Source organism: Camelus ferus, chromosome 1 (assembly GCF_009834535.1).
Source record: "Camelus ferus isolate YT-003-E chromosome 1, BCGSAC_Cfer_1.0, whole genome shotgun sequence".
Classification (NCBI taxonomy): Eukaryota; Metazoa; Chordata; class Mammalia; order Artiodactyla; family Camelidae; genus Camelus; species Camelus ferus.
The window spans coordinates 15305056-15325646 of record NC_045696.1 but is presented as its reverse complement, the minus strand read 5'-3'; the positions used below and the strand labels follow the sequence as shown (position 1 = coordinate 15325646).

Below are 20591 nucleotides of genomic sequence, written 5' to 3'. Positions count from 1 at the left end.
GCTTTATTAAAGACAGATTTATCTGTGGACCTCTGGATAATATTATTGTTACCTAATTGGGAAGATGCAAAGTTAACTAGTAAACTTCAGGTGAATTAAACTCTGTGTAGTACTGAGTTGCACATTTTGCATTTTGGCTAATGGAAGGATGTATTTTTATAACTGAGCCAAGGCACCATAAAATTGAACCGACTTGATGCCAAAGAAGACTCATTTGACTTGGAACTTGTAATTAGCCCACCAGCAGCACCTGTGTAACTCTTATGATCCTTATTTTTTAAATCTGGCAATGAAAAGATGGATTCTGGCTGCGTGGTCAGAAAGTTTCTTTTCTAAGTGCCAAATCAAGCTTCTTGCTATAGTTCACTTCTGGGTCAGTCTCCTATTAGCTCAGAGAAAGCAGGTCATTCCCTTACAGTCATTGGTTAAAACAATGCCCTGCAGAAATTAGGGTTTTCTTCAAGATTTTTGGAATAAATGTTACAGCATATCAAAAGGGCCTTGTCAAATACATCTTTGTTGTTGTTGTTGTTGTTGTTGTTGTTGTTGTTGTTGTTGATTTGTTCTCATGGATTACAGGGATTGAGCTAAATAGTCTTGCACATCAGAGATTATTTTACATGGACCAAAATTGTGGGTTTCCTCCCTACGTGGGCAGGATTGCTTCAGCCACAGGGAAATTATTTTATGGCCACAGATCTGACACCTACACCTAAAGGTTAGGTCAGAACATGGATTTATATGGCTGGGGACATAAAACGGAAACAGATGATGGGAAGTGGGTAGACTTATTAATAAGACTGGAAAAAAAACGTAAGATGCATGCTCTAATTGCTGCAGGCCAATCACAGTAGATTTATGTAGGAGAGCCAGCAGAGTTCTTTTTACACTTTAATTTTAGACCATGGAGTTTTCCTTTACATTTCTTTCCCAGATGTTTCTTTCCACTTGGCTTGAGTGTTCTTTATCACTCTTCTGGAAAGACTTAAGTATTAATTACAATGAAATTACATTGTATCTGAGGGCAACTGAAATGTAGTCATGGATTCTAAGTCTGAATTTTCTCTACTTTAAAATGGTTTCATATTGGTTTTATGGGCTTTGCAATTTGATTTGAATGTCTAAAAAGTGATTTTCTTGATATTATTATAATGACTGCATTTAATACACATCTTGAACTCAAGGCTACAGAGAAAGTTCATACAATTTGGAGTCTCTCAGGCACTTCAACATCTGAAACATTTGACACGAAGAGATATTCTACACATCAGATAAAAATAAATTCTACACATCAGATAAAATCTTAGATCTACTCTTTAAATATAGTACAAACTAAAAGGAATGAAATCAATCTTGTTAGGCTTTGAATGACTTTCGTGTATTTATTGTATTTTTTCTATGTGGACAAGTCAACTTTTTTTGACATGATTACATTTTTTCATTATTATTATTATTGTTATTATTATTAGCTTACATTTTGGGGGGAGGTAATTAGGTTTATTTATTTATTTACTTTTTAATGGAGGTACTGGGTACTGAACCCAGGACTTTGTACATGATAAGCATGTGCCCTATCACTGAGCTATACCTTTGCCTCATCTTTATGTTGTTTTAATAGTGCTTTTTATCCTAAAGGTACAGAAATGATAATTTACATTATTGTTGATTATATTTTTTCTAAGTTAATTATTCTTGTCTAGGGAGATTATTCCTCTTTCGTCTAAGAAATTTTTTTAGTGATTAAAAAACAACTTCAGGGGTATATTAGGGTTCTCTTGAGAAGCAGAACCCTAGAGAGAGATATACAAAAAGAAATTTATTGTAGGAATTGGTTCACAGGATTATGAAGGCTAAGATGTCCCAGGATCTGCCATCTGCAACCTGGAAAACCGGGAAAGCCAATGGTGCAATTCAGCCTGAATCCAAAGGCCTGAGAACCAGGGTGGGGAGGATGACAGGGCAATGGTATAAGTTCCAGTCCCAGTCGGAGTTCAAAACCCAAGGACCTGGAGCATCTATATCTGAATGCAGGAGAAAATGAATGTCTCAGCTCAAGCAGAGAGAGTGAGCCTTTTTTTTTTTTTTTTCAGCCTTCTCATCCTACTCAGGCCCTTAGAGCTTCAGTGATGCTCACCCACATTGGTGAAGGCTACCTTCCATACTCAGTCTACTGATTCCAATGCTAATCTCTTCCAGAGACACCCTCATAGATACACCCAGAAATTATATTCTCCCAGCTATCTGAGCATCCCTTACAGTCAAGTTAACACATAAAATTTACCATCACAAGATGTTCAACTTGGAGGGGTAATTCTTATACATCATTCAATGTAGGGAAAGAAATAAAAAAAAATTTTTTGAGATAAGTCTTCCCCTAAAATCATGCTGAATTTCTAACCACGAGTACCTCAGAATGACTGTATTTGGAGATATGGCCTTTAAAGAGGTAACTGAGTTTAAATGCGGCCTGAGAGTGGGCTGTAATCCAATATGACTAATGTGCTTACAAGAAGAGGAGATTAGGACACACACAAACACACAGAAGACCTTCTGAAGGCACATGGAGAAGATGGCTATCTGCAAGCCAAGGAGAGAGATCTTGAAAGGACTCTTCCCTCATGGACCTTGGAAGAAACCAACCCCTGTCAATACTTTAATCTTGGACTTACACTTCCAGAAAATAAATTTCTGTTGATTAAGCCACCCAATCTGTGGTATTTTTATGACAATCCTAGCAAACTAATACAACATGTAAGTCATGTTCAGCATGTATCATGGATTTTGTTTTTGTTTGATTTTTTTTATGCATCCATTGCAGTACCTTGCAAATAACAAAAGTTCAATAAATGTTTCCGTTATTGTATGCAATAAAATAGGAGAATGTATTTGTAGCCTAGACGACCAGATATCCATCAAAATTTCATTGTGACTGCCCACAGTTGCCTAATTAGGGTCTATATGTCTCAGTGTCCTTGCATCTAAGTGGGACATTTGATTATTTCTCCTCATCAGTGTATGTTAGGGTGGCTTCTCCTGACCAACGCTGAAAAAAGCACACATGCCTTATCCACTCTTTTTTCCCTTATGCCTCCTGGATGTCAAAGCCCAAGGCAACATTTTACTGAATATTATAGATCTTTTATCCACCTGAATCCCTAAGTGAGTGAATGGAGCAGAAGTACTTTCCTTACTCGGTGCAGCCTTCTTAATAAAGCATCTTCAGAGGCATGCTACTTAATTGAGAAATAGCCTTGCCTGTGTTAAACCACTGAGATTATGTGGTTCATTTATAAAGTCGCTAGCATTTCTCTAAGTTGTATAGAAATGTTGTATTCAGTGTGAGCTGCTATAATAAAAACCTAAAATATACGCTACTGACTTAGCAGTCAGGCAGAAATCAAAGAGCAAACTTAGAGCTGCAGAAAGATCTATGTACCATAGTGGCAAAACATTGCATAAAATTTTGCCTGTAATATGTTGGAACACCAACCACTTGTTTACCAAGCCTGTAGGGGAAGAAGGTTGGAAAAGTCAGCTATTAATAACTTATGTTGGTTGTCATTTGCTGAGTTTAGCAAATTATTATAAGGAAAGAGGTAAGCTCAGGCTTATAACCGGCTTGATTGAGAGCATACTTAGAAGAGAATAAAAATTATGTGGGAACTGGGGGCCTCTCATTAGCGGAAAAGCCTCCCTTGCTCAAATGGGAAGAGATAGACCTAAAAAGCTTCTAGTTTCAAGGACCCATTAAGGTTCAGCACTGCATCAAAGGAGATATGAATTGTGGATCTTCTCAGCCATCCTACTAACATAGTGGCAACACAGACCCACAGATTTGAAAGGGAGAACTCTTGGGCCCAAGAAACCAAGGCATGAGTCAGGTTTGAGGGTAATATCTAGAAAGAACTGAGTTTTAGTACTGAAACATGAACACAAAAAATTCAGGTAGTGTTGCCAGATTTAACAAATAAAAATACAAAATACCCAGTGAAATTCAAATTTCAGATAAATAACAAGTAATATTTTATTATATGTCTCAAATATCATATTCTATTTATTATAGAAATGATAGCAGAGGGCATACTTACACTAAGACATATTTGTTGTTTATCTGAAATTCAAATTTTATTGGGCATCCTATATTTTATCTGGCAACCTTAATTCAGAGGCCTTCAGTCTTTTGAAGGGAGCCATATTATGGAGAAGTCATGAGCCCAGATAAAAATCTCTGAGTACTGGAGCCTTTAAACCAATACTTGGGTTCCAAAAATTGTATGAGAAGGAAGTGAGTTGGGAAATCTGAGTAGGAAATCCACTAGGAAGGCATTACTTCCTAATGCCTACTTCAGATGTGGCCACAGAGAATAATGCTAAGGAAGAACTTTCCAGAAATCAGAGCCAAGGGCTGCAGAGAACAATGGACAAAGGCATTCCTCAGGGTCTACTTAAGGAAATGATTCCAGTGCTAAAGCAATAATACCTACAGGAGGTTTTCTATTTTTTTGGTGTGTATTTTGCTGTTGAGTCTCCAATTTTTCCTTGTGGGTGACAATAATTGTGCTAAACCTGTTTCATCATTTTATATTGACTGTGAAGAAATGAGTGGCAGTGGGATGATAACTTGCTCTTTATAATTTACTAGATCAGGAGGAGACTTATTGGGACTGAAAGGTAGACATCCAGACTTTGAGCTGGATGCCATAACTGGATAGCCCTTAAGGTGGTTCACCTGGTGAGAGTGTAAAGATTCTCTATGTGGGAAAAAGTCTATACATAAGGAATTTGGAGGCTAGAAGGGCTAAAAAACCCAGGTCAGGGTTTTTTGTTTCCCAATATAGGCAAGAGTCAGCAAATTTTTCTGTCAAGACCCAATTGGTAAATATTTGATGCTTTGCAAACCAACAGGCAAAATAGAGGACATAATGTAGGTACTTATATAACAACCATTTAAAAGTGTAAAAGTGCACATTCTTAGCCTGTAGGCCATAAAAATAGTCAGGAGGCTGGATTTGACCCAAGCCTGTAAGTTTTCCACCCCTGATGTAAAGCTGATGGTAGAAAGCAGCTTCTTACCCAAGAATTTTACTCCCTAGGCTCATTTGCATTTTTCTAGGGGCATGTGACTAATTATGACCAATGGAATGTGAACAGAAATGGGTGCTGTGAAGTTCCACATTTTCTTTCCTACTCTATCATCATCTGATTGTCATGCATAGGACAATCTGGGAAGTCAACAGTTAAAAATGAAGAACCAAATACAGCTGACCCCCTAATAAGACGGAGCAGATGTCTAAAATCTCAGGAACACTGTGTTGGTAAATTATGTAAAAACATAATACATTTCTATTACATTAAGATGTTGAAATGTTGGGTTTCATTTATGACTGCAGCTGGTGTTGTACTAATTAAAAAACTGCTCATTTCATAGATATGTTCCAAGATTGAGTCTTTATTTAAATACTGTATCCCCTGGAAGCCTAGAATTTCTACCCATTAAATAATTTTCTTCCTCATATTAATTCTGACAGATCCTAAATTGTGTTCACTTTTTTCAGCTAATACATTGGATCCATTTTCAATCAGATCAGTTCATAGCATATTTTAACCAGCTTTTGACTTATTTAAACAGATAATTTTTCTAAATCAATGCACACATTATAAAGCTATGTCTTTAAAAATGTATTTAAATGACAATAATTAGCTATTAAAGGAGGATGAACTATGGAAACTCTTGAAACTATATCTGATATCTTGTTTTGTTTATGTTTCCCTTAACAATGTATCAGTGAGAAATTGTTCATCATATAATATCATCCATGATCTGAATAGAAAGTGCAAACTTACAAGAATAGCAAATTATTTTTCTTTAACTTTCTAATTTGTACACTTGTATAATCATTAATTTCAAAGAGGAGAAGAGTCTTAGTGAAGCATCTATTCCTTCTAACCTCTCCACTCCTCTATCAAATTTACCAAAGTGAAATAAAATCTGATGTCTTTTTTGTAACATTTAAATGATCAAGTATTTGTTAAAGTGGTCAGAAATCACTGAATTTTAGAAAGAGTGCAGAACAAATTCAGAAGAAAGTAGAATGATGAAGTTAAGGAAACTGAGATGCTCCTGGAGTAAGTCAGTATATTTGTTGTGTCACCAAACAAATCAGACCAAAAAATTAAGAATGTCTTGAGATTTATTCAATGCATATGGGAAGATAAGATCCACAATTAAATAAATGGTCTATATTTTCAACATCTCTTCTAAGCTAGAAACAGTTTCCTGGTACTCTTCTGCATCAAAATATTACTCTCCCTTGCAAAATCAGAGTATTTGATACACATGATATTTTATTTTATGTTGCTCATTTAATTGAAATGTAGTTGATTTACAATGTTATATTAAATTTGGGTGTACAACATAGTGGTTCAGTATTTTTATATATTATACTCCATTTAAAGTTATTACAAAACTATGGCTGTATTTCTCTGTACTGTGCAGTATATCCTTATTACTTATTTATTTTATACACAGTAGTTTATACCTCTTAATCCAGTAAGCCTACTTTGCTGCTCCCCCTTCCCCTTTTCCCATTGTTAACCAGTAGTTTGTACCCTATATCTGTGAGTCTATTTCTGTTTCATAACATTCATTTGTTTGTTTTATTTTTTAGATTCCAGATATAAATGATAACATTGAGTAGTCATCTTTCTCTGTATGATCTATTTCACCAAGCATAATACCCTCCAGGCCCATACATGTTGTTGTATATGGCAGAATTTTATTCTTTTTTATGGCTCAGTAGTATTCCATTATGTGTGTGTGTGTATCTATATACACACATCACTTCCTCTTTATCCATTCATCTATTGATGGACACTTAGGTACCTTCGATATCTTAGTTACTGTAAATAATGGTGCCATGAGCATTGAAGGTACATATATTTTTTTCAATTTTTTTTCCTGATATATAACCAGGAATGGAATTGCTGGGTCATATGGTAGTTCTATTCTTAATTTTTTTTAGGAATCTCCATACTGTTTTTCACAGTGGCTGCATGAATTTACATTCCAACCAACTGTGTATTATGATTCCCTTTTCTCCACATCTTTGGCAATATTTGTTATTTGTAGACTTTTTGATGATAGCCATTCTGACAGATATGAGGTGACATCTTTTTGGCTCTATCTCTGAAGACAAAATAAAAAAAAAAAAAAAAAGATGGGATCTAATTAAACTTAAGAGATTTTGCACAGCAAAGGAAATCATCAACAAACCCAAAAGACAATCTACTGAATGGGAGAAAATATTTGTAAATGATATGGTCATTAAGAGGCTAATATCCAAACTATATAAACAGCTCATACAACTCAATATCAAAATATATACTTTTCCAAAGAATATATACATACGGCCAACAGGCTCATGAAAAGATGCTCAACATCACTAATCAAAAAAATGTAAATCAAAGGTACACAGCATATTTTAAAATACCATTTAAAGTTGTGGGTTTTAAAAAATATGTAATCTATTTGAATGATCACACTGTGTAGTCCCAGAATTGCAACTTATTTTCTGGTTTGGTGCTAAGGAATATTTATTCCACCATCTGGAAAAGTTATAAAAGGATAAACCTAGAGATGTGTCAGAAATAGCAGTAGATATATCTTGCACAGTCATGTGACTATTTGTTCATGTGATTAGCACAGCTCAGGCTTCTATAAATCACATATCTCAAAACAAATGACAAATTCTGCATTCCTAAAATGGTAAGACATTTCAAGCAAAACTCTAGCTGGTAGCTACCCTCCTGAGCTCTTCCACTTGTCTGGTGCCTTCAGTTTCATCAGTTTTCTGGAGCTGGGCCTGCTAGGGTATTTCACACACTGCCTTGGGTGTTCGCTTTTTATGGTCTGCTAATTCAGTTAGCATTTGTCCATGAATTTTCCAACTTCTCAAGTTTTGTTGCTGTTTTCATCCTTTTAGCCTCCCCATCACTTTTATTTTTGTGGGTGACTTCTTTTGAAAAAACCCCATAACCTTTGTTGACATATTTGTGAGGTCCCAGGAGAATGTGGAACCAGGTAACTATCAAATCCACCATGCTTATTTGTAAGTTCAGCATATTTTTTAATAGTGGGATAAACACAGTTTGATGATGCTGGGAACTGAATTTTGAATAGACAAAGTAGTTTCTCCAGAGGGAAATATCTACTTTTATTCAAAACAACAACAGTCCTCTTTGGAATGAACAGGATCTGACCACCAAGAACTGGTACCTAAATTACTCATGTCATCAAAATAGAACAGGACATGGTTAATCGAATCCACCCAGGTTTGTTATAAATAGCCAAGATCTTACATGAGGAATTTAATCTCATTCTCCTGGAATCCAAATCTTGTACCAATTTACTCTAGGCTAGGAACGTACTTTTGTTTTTCTCTTAAGAAGAAAAACTATGAAAATACAATTAGACAGTGTGTTCTTGGATATGTTAGATTTGGTGGAGTCAGCAAACCTTGTCTCCAGAGGGCCGGATAATAAATATATTTGACTTCGTGGGCCATGTGGTCTCTGTCACAACAGCAGCCTCTCTGTCACTCAAAAGCAACCATAGACAGAGGGAAGCAACTGGCCCTCCTAGGAGGCATTGCTATCGCCTGATGGCTAGGTGTGATCATGGATGCATTTTTAAATGAAGCATTTCAGAAGCACACACAACAATGTAAGAAGACACATTGTTTTATCTTGATTATCACTGCCATCTAACAAACAAACATTGGTTTCTGAAAAATAATTTTCAGCTAAGTGGGAATTTCTTGTTACCCAAGAGATTCCCCGACAGCTGCTAAAACACAGGTACTTATGTAAACCATCTGTAATAAGACGGAGCTTAAAGGCATGGCTAGCTTAAAGTCAAAATAATAAGAGATGGTTTATATGATACTTCCTTTGTTTTCATTATTTCATCTTTCTGAGTTCAAGTATCTCTGTGAGATAGTGTAGGGCAGTGATCATCAAACTTTAGCATGTGTAAAAATCACAGGGAGGGTTTCTTAAAATACAAATTCCTGGATACTCCTACAAGAGATTCTGACTTAGTAGGTCTGGCATGGAGACTGGGAATTTGTATTTCCAATTTTCCATGTGCTGCTATTTCAATAGAATCACTCAGGGAAATCTTTACTCAACACCTACTCTAGTAAATTCTCTAGGATTGGGACCTGAACCTATGAATTCTTAAAAATTCACCTTATGAGATTTCAGTGTTCAACTGGATTTGAAATGAGTGGCTGGAATATATAAATGCTTTTTTTTTCCCTTGGTGCTTTTGTAGAATAATTTTATGTTTGAAATCTTGCTTATAGCTGGCTCTCAGTAAACCTATTATTAATCATTTAAAATGGATTTCAGAAAGGACAATATCTCCATTTGAGAAGGTCACAAACATGGGTAATTGCTTTTGTTCTCAGATTACTTTAAATCTCCACATTCTTCTGTCTGCCATGGATAAGGAAAGTTGTTGAAGAAGTCAGTTGGTTTTCCAAGGTCCTTCCAGAGTGATGTTGATAATGGAGATAATAATAATGATGATAATTTAACAAATAAATAAATTGACACCTTTCTACATTTCTATTTACTAGCACTCTGTCAGCTTGGATAAATAAATTGCTTTTCATTGAAGTATATCTGATTTACAATGTTGTTTTGGTTGCTGGTGTACACCATAGTGATTCAATTATACAATTGTATATGTATACACATATACATAGTGATTCAATTATTATATGTTCTTTTTCATTACAGGTTATTACAAGCCATTGACAATCCAGTAAGACTTTGTTATTTATCAGAAACAACTCTGTTGGGATTTTTGTTATTTTATATATAGTAGTTTGTATTTGCTAATCCTAGTCTCCTAATTTATCCCTCCCTCCAGCCCTTCCCCCTTTAGTAATCATAGTTTGTTTTCTATGTCTGTGAGTCTGTTTCTGTTTTGTAAATAAGTTCATTTGTGTTATTGTTTTTAGATTCCACATATAAGTGACATCATATGATATTTGTCTTTCTCTGTTTGACTTACTTCACTTATTATGATAATCACTAGGTCCATCCACGTTGCCACAAATGGCATCATTTCATTCTATTTTATGTATTTCACACATACATATCTTCTTTACCCAATCATCTCCAGGTGTATTACCTACTGAAACACTGAGTTCATTTTATAATATATCCTGTATTAGATTTAATACTGATGCTTTGTTTTAGATTTTTAGTTATGGCACATATTTTTCTCTGCAGCTAACGTAACTAGGAAGACCAACTGTGATTTCAAAACAGTCACATTAAAAAAGCATGTGCATTGTAATACCTGTGGATTTATGGTAAGTGGTAAAATAGTAGATAAAAAATTGCCTAAGACTGGACTATGCAATTGCATAATTTTCCTTACAAAACAGCTGTAATTCTTATTTTTTGATTACAAATATCATGTGATTTGGGGCAGGGGACTCAGAAGCTATAAATTCTTTTCAGTGTTACTTTATAAATTACATTTTAAAAATAAAATTTATTGTCTTTTATAAGCCCATTGCCTTGTTCTTTTTTTCCTACTTCTTAATCATTCTCTTGAATCAGCTAGGCTTTTAAATCCTTTTTCTTTGGAGTTCAGAGTTTATTGTTTAAATGTTTAAGACTTTCTTCTGTGTACTTTTTTGTTCTCTACTAGGATTCAAAGTCGAGTGGAAAACTGCTGAACTTTCTTTGTAAGAGGTTTCTGTTTACAGGGCCCCTCTCTCTCTCCTCTATTTGACTTTACATTGACATTCCATTTGGGAGCAGAGTTATCAAAAAAGCATGAGAACCTTCTGAACTTTCCTTCCAGAGGTTCTAGTTCCCATATATACATATATTTAAATTTTTTTTATTAAGGCATAGCCAGCTTACAATCTTGTGTCAATTTCTGGTGTACAGCACAATTCTTTAATCATACATGAATATATGTATATTCATTTTCATATTCTTTTTCACCATGAGCTACTACAAGATATTGAATATGTTCCCCTGTGCTATACAGTATAAATTTGTTGTTTACCTGTTTTATGTATACATCAGTCAGTATATGTAAATCTCAAATTCCCAGTTTATCCCTTCCCACCCCCCTTTACCCTGGCAACCACAAGTCTGGTATTCTATGTCTGTGAGTCTGTTTCTGTTTTAGAAATGCATTCATTTGCCTTTTTTTTTAGATTCCACATATGAGTGGTATCATGTGGTATATTTCTTTCTCTTTCTGGCTTACTTCACTTAGAATGACATTCTCCAGGGCCATCCATGTTGCTGCAAATGGCATTATTTTATCATTTTTATGGCTGAGTAGTATTCCATGGTATAAATATACCACATCTTCTTTATCCAGTCACCTGTTGATGGACATTTAGGTTGTTTCCATGTCTTGGCTATTGTAAATAGTGCTGCTATGAACATTGGGGTGCAGGTGTCTTTTTGAATTATGATTCCTTCTGGATATATGCCCAGGAGTGGGATTGCTGGGTCATATGGTAAGTCTATTTTTAGTCTTCTGAGGAATCTCCATACTGTTTTCCACAATGGCTGCACCAAACTGAATTCCCAGCAGCAGTGTAGGAGGGGTCCCTTTTCTCCACAGCCTCTCCAGCATTTATCATTTGTGGACATTTGAATGATGGCCATTCTGACCGGTGTGAGGTAATACCTTATTGTAGTTTTGATTTGCATTTCTCTGATAATGAGTGATACTGAGCTTTTTCTAATGTGCCTATTGGTCGTTTGTATGTCTTCAGTAGAGAATTGCTTGTTTAGGTCTTCTGCCCATTTTTAGATTGGGTTGTTTGTTTTTTTTCTTATTAAATCATATGAGTTGTTTATATATTCTGGAAATCAAGCCCTTGTTATTTTCACCTTTTGCAAATATTTTCTCCCATTCCAATTGTTGTTTTGTTTTGCTTTGCTTATGATTTCCTTTGCTGTGCAAAAGCTTGTATGTTTTCCCATATATTTTGATCGACAACAGGAAAGGGCAATAAGAAAATACTTTAAGCAAATTGTTTATTACTTTCAATGACTGCAATATAGTATCCTTAAACATCATCCACGGAAGAACAGGGAACCCACGCTTGCTCATTTCTCTGAATTTTCTTATTGAAATCATGGAATTGTGTAGGTAGAAGTTTTGGGAAGTCCTTCAGCATTATAGTAATTTGAGCTTTCATATTGATTACTTTTGGATAAATGTGATTTTCAAAAGCATGTTTTTAACTCCTTGTCCTGACCCCTCCAAAATCATTAGGTCTGCAGGTAACAGAACTGTTAATAAATAAAAATGTGAAAGCCACATAAAAAAGGAAAATGTATAATGCTTGTGCAGAAAACGCAAGGCAGTCTAGTCCTTTGTTGCATAAAAACAATTGATAATGAGCATGCTACAGCATTGTGGGTGGAGATTATACCACCAATTGTTCTCTCAAGGGACGGAATCCAATTAGGAGAGAAAATCCAGCCTGACAATTATTTTATGTCTCACTTTTCTGTTTTGATCAAACGCCCCTTCTGGGCATCCGGTCCCTTTGATGACTGACTTCATAGGGCCACTGACTAGTAGGGTTGATTAGACAGATGACAAACCTGGAGACACTATTCTTTAAGGGAAGAGAATTGGACTCAGAACCAGACAACTTGGCAGAACCCTGATCTGTCACTACAAGGTAGTTACATTAGTTTATTTACCTTTAAATGATTATAATATCTTGTGTGCATGGTCTGGGTGAGGACTAAGTGACATAATGTTTGTAAGATGCTTAGCACAGCTTTTGAATCACTATAGGGGATAAATATCTGTTGACTCTCGTATCAGGAAGATCACATTTTAGTGAAGGTCACAAGCTGAAGACAATGTAGGATCTAAGAAGATTTTATTGAAGGAATGTTTACCCAAGAGAAATGGGCTTTTCCGATCACTTCTGTAGAGAACTGCAGAGAACACTGGAGTTAAGGAAAAACAAAGTGTGATATGTGCAGACAAAAATGAGAGAGAAAGAGAAATGTTATAAGACTTTGAATTTCCAGCCAACAAAGAGAAATAAATGATTCATTCCTGATACAGATAATAAACTGGTGCAAAAATGAATTAGAATTCTGAAAAAGGAGCCTCAACTAACAGTCTATTTGCACAAAATCTCTTTCAACTAAACACGTACAGAAAGATTGAAAACTTTTTGGCTTTTTCCAATCCTATTCGAAAGAAGGCAGAGGAAAGAATTGAAGTGATTACATCAAACTATACGATTCTCATCCAATAGGAAGTAACTGATTAGTTCCTCCCCAAGTTCCTATCATAGTTCCCCATGGTCGGAACTTGAGGAGAAGAGACCATGCCATTCTATTGCCTTTAATAAACAAGGGGCTGGAAGGAAGAAAGAGTCCAATGTGAGCTGTCGGCTTTAGGAAGACAGGTTTTAAAATGTTCAGAATAAAGTTATTCCATAGCTTGAAATTCTGAAAGATAAAATGTTTTAAGAGAAGAGAGGAACTTAAAGATGATGTAGTTCTAACTATAATCATTGATGTTATCAACCCTAAAATAAAGGGAGATGCATATTTTTTAAATGTAATCTCTATAATGAAATTAAAGAAAGAAAGTGGCAAAGAAGTTGGAAAGTTTAGGCTTTGGAGCCAAACTGCCTAAATTTGAATGTCAACTACTGCATTTATCCCAGTATTACTCAATCTCTCAGTGCCTCGGTTTTCCTTCTAAGAAGTAGAGGATATAATTTTATCTATATTTTAGGGTTCCATGAGAATAAAGTGAGTAATACATGTAAAGAACTCACAAAATTTACTAGAGTTTGGTATGTAGAAAAAAATAAATTATAGGCATTATTATTATTTATTTTCCCTCAACTCCATGCAACAGCAACAGTAACAATAGAAGTTAATATTAATTGTATACTTACTCTGGGCTAACCATTGTACATAAAATGCTTAAATCAATTTTAACTTCAAAAATTATACAAAATATGTATTATTGTTATTATTCATATTTTAGATACAAGAAAAATAAGCTCTAAGAAGTTGAGTAACTGGGCCAAGGTCATGGAAGTATGTGATGGTGGAGCAGAGAAGGAACCATGCAGCCTGACTCAGGTGTCCTGGTTTTAACTCTGTTCAGTGCTAAACACTGCATTTTTGAAGTATAATTAACTTACGTTTGCAGAGACATTATGTTATGGATATGTAATATAAATAACACATAGGCTTTATTTTAAAAACAGTTTTGAGAGAAATGGAATGTACAGTAACTTTTCAATCTGACTGCTTTATTTCTTGCTAAGAAATAATTATATTATGATATGTGGTCAAGGTCACTTGACTTGCTGACCAAACATTTGCCTGGTGTCTTTATTGAATTTTGTGCTGTGTTATTTTCCAGCTAGTTGCTTTATGACACCTTGACAACTAACGAAAACCAATGATATACAAAATAGTGGTCAGTCGGGATCGTCCAGCACAGTGCTGGAGCTGATGCTTCAGCCTGTCAGTTGAGGGTGTAAACACAGTTCTAGTACAAGAGCTCCACCCATTTCTTAAGTAAATTATGTAATGATACAAAAGACTGGGGAACTACTCTATGAAATCATTGTTTGGAAGTTAGTGGCTTATCTGCTCTCAAATTTCTTCTTTACTTTTCCTCTATTTTCTCTCTCTGTTTACCTAGAAGTCAAAGGATCTCTTCCAGGTAAGTATTAGGGGGCCCGACTTTCATGAATATGGAAGACTGTATATAGAATTCTAAGTTGACAGTCTTTTACTTTCTAGATGTTAAAGATGCTGTTCTCAGTCTTTATTAGTATTTGTTGAAAGTATGCAATTTTTTTTATGTTTATTCATTTGAAGGTAATATGTCTTTTATCTCTGGGTACTTTTAAGATTTATCATTTATTGATTTTATTAGTAATTTGATGACAAGACTCAATGGTTTTCTGTTTCTTTCCTTCCTTCCTCCTTCCTTCCTTCCTTCCTACTTCCTTCCTTCCTTCCTTCCTTCCTTCCTTCCTTCCTTCCTTCCTTCCTTCCTTCCTTCTTTTCTTTCCCTTTCTTTCTTTCTTTTCTTTTTTTCCTTTTTCTGTGCAGGATACATATATGCATGCATGCAGAGAAAAGTCTTCAGGTTTGCACAGCAGTATCTTCTTTCTTTTCCCTGCATGCATGTATGTTTATCCTGCTTGGTGTTTGCAGAGATTCTTGGAAATGTGGCTTGATAATTTTCAGTCAAATTTAGAAAAAAGTGGCCATAATTTCTTTAAATATTTTCCTGGCTCCCTCCTCTTTCAGGGGTTTCCATTACACAGATGTTAAACCACTTAATATTGTTCCAGAAGTCACTAAGTCATTCGGTTTTTTTTATTAGACTTTTCTCTCTGTATTTCATTTTGGGTAGGTTCTATTACTATTTCCACTTCTTAAATCTCTGCTTTTCTCCTCTTCTTTCCTCCATCTCAGTTATGTTTATGCTCTTCTTTAAATAATGGAGTAATGGAATATAGTTATAAAGGGTGTCTTGACATGCTTGACTTCTAATTATGTCATCTCTGACATTGTCTTAAGATATAAGTTCTATTATTATTTAGCTATGGCAAGGCCAGCAGATTGGGAGACTACTGCCATTGCAAAGATAGTTTACTATGCTCACAGTTTCGAAAAAAGGGGATGTACCATCTCGTGAAAGGCCACACAGGGTCAGTCAGGAGACAGAGAGAGCAAGGAGAAAATGTGGACACCTTTATTGCGGTTTTTGTAGGAAGGAATAGGAGAGGTGGTGTAAAAAGGTTTGGGATTGGCTAGTTTGAATAATTTAAGTGAGTTTTGGTGCATAAGGTTGTCTCTAATTGTCTGGTTCCTGGCCCTGGGGTGATTAGGGCAGGGGTAATGGCCCTGAGTGGGAGAGCCTGAAAAAAGGGGTTGATTAGGGTATGGACTCAGGATTTGTTAGTTTACATTTGAAAGGCGTGTTTCCAGATGAGTCCTTTACAATCTTTAGGAGTTGGCTGACCCTGGGAGGAGCAATCCCTTCAGGGTCAGCAAGGCATGGCCCCCTCACCCCCCAACGTCAAAGCATCAAGTATGGAAACTAGAAAACATGGTTGTTACAGATATTTCTGCATCCAAGTTTATATGGATTGATTTTTCTCCTAGTCACGATAATATTTCCCTGCTTCTTGGAATATTTAGTACTTTTTTGATTGGATATTGAGAAATTAGATTGTTGAGGGCCTGGAATCTTTTGTGTTTCTTTAAGAGTGTGACATTTGTTTGATAAGCAGTTAAGTTACTTGCGATTGGTTTGATCTCTGATATGTGGTTTCCAGTTTTGTTAGAATGGATCTAAACAGACATCAATCCAAAGCACTTTCAGCCCTCATACCAAGGCAGAGATTTACTTTTCTTTGTGGGGTTGTTTTTTTTTCCCCACTCTTTATTAATGATCATCATGAATGCTTACAATACACCGAGGACTATACTGGAACTGTGCAACAAAACATGAAAAATGTGAGACACTATTTTATCATAAAACTGTTAAGTAGAGTTCTGTGTGTAAACTAAATGTTTGACTGACAGGGTCATATGAACAGGGAGACACCGTACAAATTTTTGACCTAAAGTACATAAATATGGTACTATTTAAAATACAATGGATTCAGAATATTAGAGCCTGGAATAGTATGGTAGGGCTTTACAAAGGTGTGCGTGCTTTAGAATTTGAGTGTCTATTACATGCTGCTTGCCTAGTATCATTCTAGGTTGTAGAAACACCATGATCAAACACATCCCTGGATACAAAGAGCTTTTCATCTTTCAACATACAAAAGCAAGTACCTAGTGCTACTGGAAGGAAAACTTCTTTGGTGCTATGACAATAGTAGATATGTAAGCTAGTCAATAAGCATCAGGGAAAGCCTTCCAAGAGGAAGTTGTATAAGCTGAGACCAAATGGTTATTAAAATTCAGTCAGATAAAGATGTAAGAGGGTAGGGAGATGGGGTGGAAGGGATTCATAGCAGAAGAAACAGCATGAGTCAAAACTTGGAAGCACAAGAAGAAAGAAAATTTGTGGAATGGAAGTATAGTAGTTTGGTACTGCTAGAACATGGTGGTCAAGAGGAATGGAATGTGGTACATAGCAACACTAAATATGTAGACAGGGGCCAGGTGATGGAGTATTTGCAATATAATATGAAAGGGTCTGTATCTTGACCTGAGAGCAATGGATGGGTTCACTCAAATGGTTTTCGGCCATGGGTGTCATAGAGATGGAAAGACACTTGGTTAAATCTATGAACGTGAAGCTTAGGAGAGGGAGCTGAGATGCTGAGACTTGAAGGATAAGGAGACGACTCCTCATGTGTATCACTTGGCCAGGGACTGCCATAACAAAGTACCACATACTGAGTGGCTTAAATAACAGAAAGCAACAACAAGCAGTTATGGAGGCCAGCAGCCTGCGATCAAGGTTTGGTGGGGCTGATTCCTTTTGAGAGCCTCTCTCCTTGGCTTGTAGATGGCTGTCTTCCCCCTGGGTCTTCCCTGGAGCTTCCCTCTGTACATTTCTATGTCTAAATTTCCTCTTCTTATAAGGATATCAGTCATATTGGATTAAAGCCCAACTTAATGACCTCATTTTAAATTAATTACTTCTATAAAGATCCTCTATCCAAATAAGGCCACATGCTGGGCTACTAGAAGCTAGGACTTCAACACACAGAAATGGAGAGGACAAACCATTCACCCCATTAGACAACGTATATAAGAGTTGGAAAGGGAGAGTGACTGTTATTCAAACGCAGGTAATGGTTAGAGATAATGGACACATATTAATGTAGTTTCAACACCTATGAAGGAAAATAGAATGGATAAAAATAAGAAGAAGAAGATAATGCTGACAGTGGCTATAACATAATGGATTAGCTCTGACAAAGTTACGAAGTGGAAATTTTTTGCATTGAGACATCTCTCTCTGCTGTGTTAGGCAAGATGATTTTTAGAATTATACTGTCCATTTTGGTTTTGTAAATTCTCATTTAAAAATGAGTTACAGTTTCATCCCTCCAGGGGTTGGTCACTAGGCTATAGATCACTGATATTATTACTGTCTTATTACCAAGTAAGGATAATGGTCATTTTTATCCACTTCTTTTAGCTGTTAAGTCAGGGTATGATTAAATAAAATTCCATGAATAACTTGATCACTATGAAATGAAATCTCCTTCACTATGTTTGCATTTAGTTGGTTACATCAGATGCTGTTTCAAAGTTCTTTTCCCAACAACAATAAAATACTCAACTTTGATATTCCCATAGAGAATATAGAACTAATTCTTTTGACCTGGAGCTATAACTAATGGCAACGTCGTAGAAAAATCACACCCATGTTAAAATAGATACATTGCTCTTACCTCTAAAGAGACAAATATTGGAAGCATTATTAAAGATGAAGTCATGCTTTAATATTTTTCAGCTCAAGAATTAAGTGCTAATTTATTTCTTCCCTGAATTTGTTGAGAACTATTTTTACTGCTTGAGGCACTACTCAGGAAATCAGGATTCTGGATTTTGACTTAAGAGCCCACCGTTTTGTATTATGTGTTTTTAGGTCTTTGACTTCATTGTGTTTACACAGTGACCAGGTTTCTGCATAAAACAGGTCAGCCAACAGTTCTGGAGCCTCAACTTTAATCACATAAGGAGGGACAAACTCTATGTACTATCTTTCCTAAATATTCTAACTCAGGAGTGACATCCACTCCTGATCAATCAACTGCGTCCAGGTGTGGAATCTTGGAGACAGAGACTGCCCATCTTGGGTCAGATAATGATCACTAGGAAGAGCTATTATAGACAAGAGCTAGGGAACTAATTGGACATATGAGCACTCATAGGGACCATCTGTTTGGGCTTAAAGAGTTAGGTGAAATAGAAAGGAAAGGGGCAATTTTCAAAAAATGAAAGTTCTGAGTAGAAATCACTTAAATAAGTATCCTACAATGTTGTTTCTTTAAATCTTGCTTAAATTATATATTCATTCCTAATTCATTTCAGTAGAACCTTTTCAGGTATCCCTGTGCCTGGCACTTCTCTAGGGTTTGCTAGAAGTTAGTAAATAAAACAAAATCCATGATATCACAATGCTTACTTTCTGATGTGGGGTGAGGAGATGGGCAGTAAACAAAGTCATGAATAAATATTGTCTGATGGTGTAAGAACCATAGACAAAAGTAAAACAAATAAATGGGTAAAGGGAAAGTTAAAGGAACAGTTCAGGTGCTGTCTCATATTTGTGATTATCAAGGAAGGCCTCTCTGATAAGGTGATGTTTAAAGACCAGGACGAAGTGAGGGAGTGACCCATGAGGGCTCTCGGAAGAAAGAACATTCCTGGCACAGGAAATGGGATACTAAAGCCACCTAAAGTGAACAAAAAATTTATTTTGCTCTACATTTTAACTCCCCTCCCCCATGTTTTATTTTTTATGTCCTATTTTACATCTCTTTAATTTTGTGTACCCCTTAACTAATTATTATAGTTACAGTAGGTTTTACTACTCTTGTCTTTGGACCTTCATGAGTGGTTTTCAAAGTGGTTGAACCACTACTTCTACTATAGATTTGCCTTTACCAGTGAGGTTTTTTTTTTTTCCCTCATTTATAGCTCTGGTCTTTTCTTTTCAACCTAAAGAAGTCCCTTTAAAATTTTTTGTCAGGTTGGTGTAGTGGTGATGAACTCCTTGAGCTTTTGTTTTTGGAGAAACACTTTCTCTCTCCTTCAATTCTGGGTAATGACCTTGCAAGGTGGAGCATTCTTGGCTGGAAGCTTTCATTAATTTGTTATCGTGCCACTCCCTTCTGGCCTGCAAAGTAGCAGCTGAGAAATCAGCTAATGGTCTTAGGGGGGTTCCTTTGTACATAACTAGTTCTTTTTCTCTTGGTTCTTTTAAGATTCTCTGTTTATTTTTAAAATTTGACATTTTAACTATACTGTACTTTGGTGTGGATTTCTTTGGGTTTATCTTGTTTGGGACACACTGTGCTTCCTGAGGCTGGATGTCTGTTTCTTTCCCCAGGTTATGGAAGTTTTCAGCCATCAGTTCTTCAAATATGCTTTCTGTCCCTTTGTCTCTTTCTTTTCCTTCTGGAGCTCATATAATGCAGATATTCGTATGCTTGGTGTTGTCCCACAGGTCTTTTAAACTACCCTCATTTAAAAAAATCTTTTTTTTTTGTTGATGTATTAGGGTGATTTCCACTACCCTGTCTTCTAGGTAACTGATCCATTTTTCTGTGTCATCTAGTCTCCTGTGGATTCCCTCTAATGTGTTTTTCACTCAGTTCAGTTACTATATTATCTCTGTGAGTTCTGTTTGGAACTTTATTATATATTCTGTTTCTTTGTTTAATTTCTCACTGTGTTCATCCTTTTCCTCTCCTGGGTTTTGTGAGCATCTTTATGACCATTATTTTGAACTCTTTATCAGATAAATTAATCATCTCCATTTTGTTAAG

General features: G+C 35.8%; 1 long non-coding RNA gene across 2 annotated transcripts in view; it reads left to right on the top strand.

The window, feature by feature from the left end:
* The first annotated feature begins 14651 nt into the window (after positions 1 to 14651).
* Positions 14652 to 20591, top strand: part of LOC116662730 — a 63371-nt gene continuing 57431 nt past the window's right edge. For both annotated transcript variants that reach the window (XR_004318740.1, XR_004318741.1), the window contains exon 1: positions 14652 to 14773. This is a non-coding gene — a long non-coding RNA (uncharacterized LOC116662730). The remainder of the gene's footprint in view (positions 14774 to 20591) is intronic.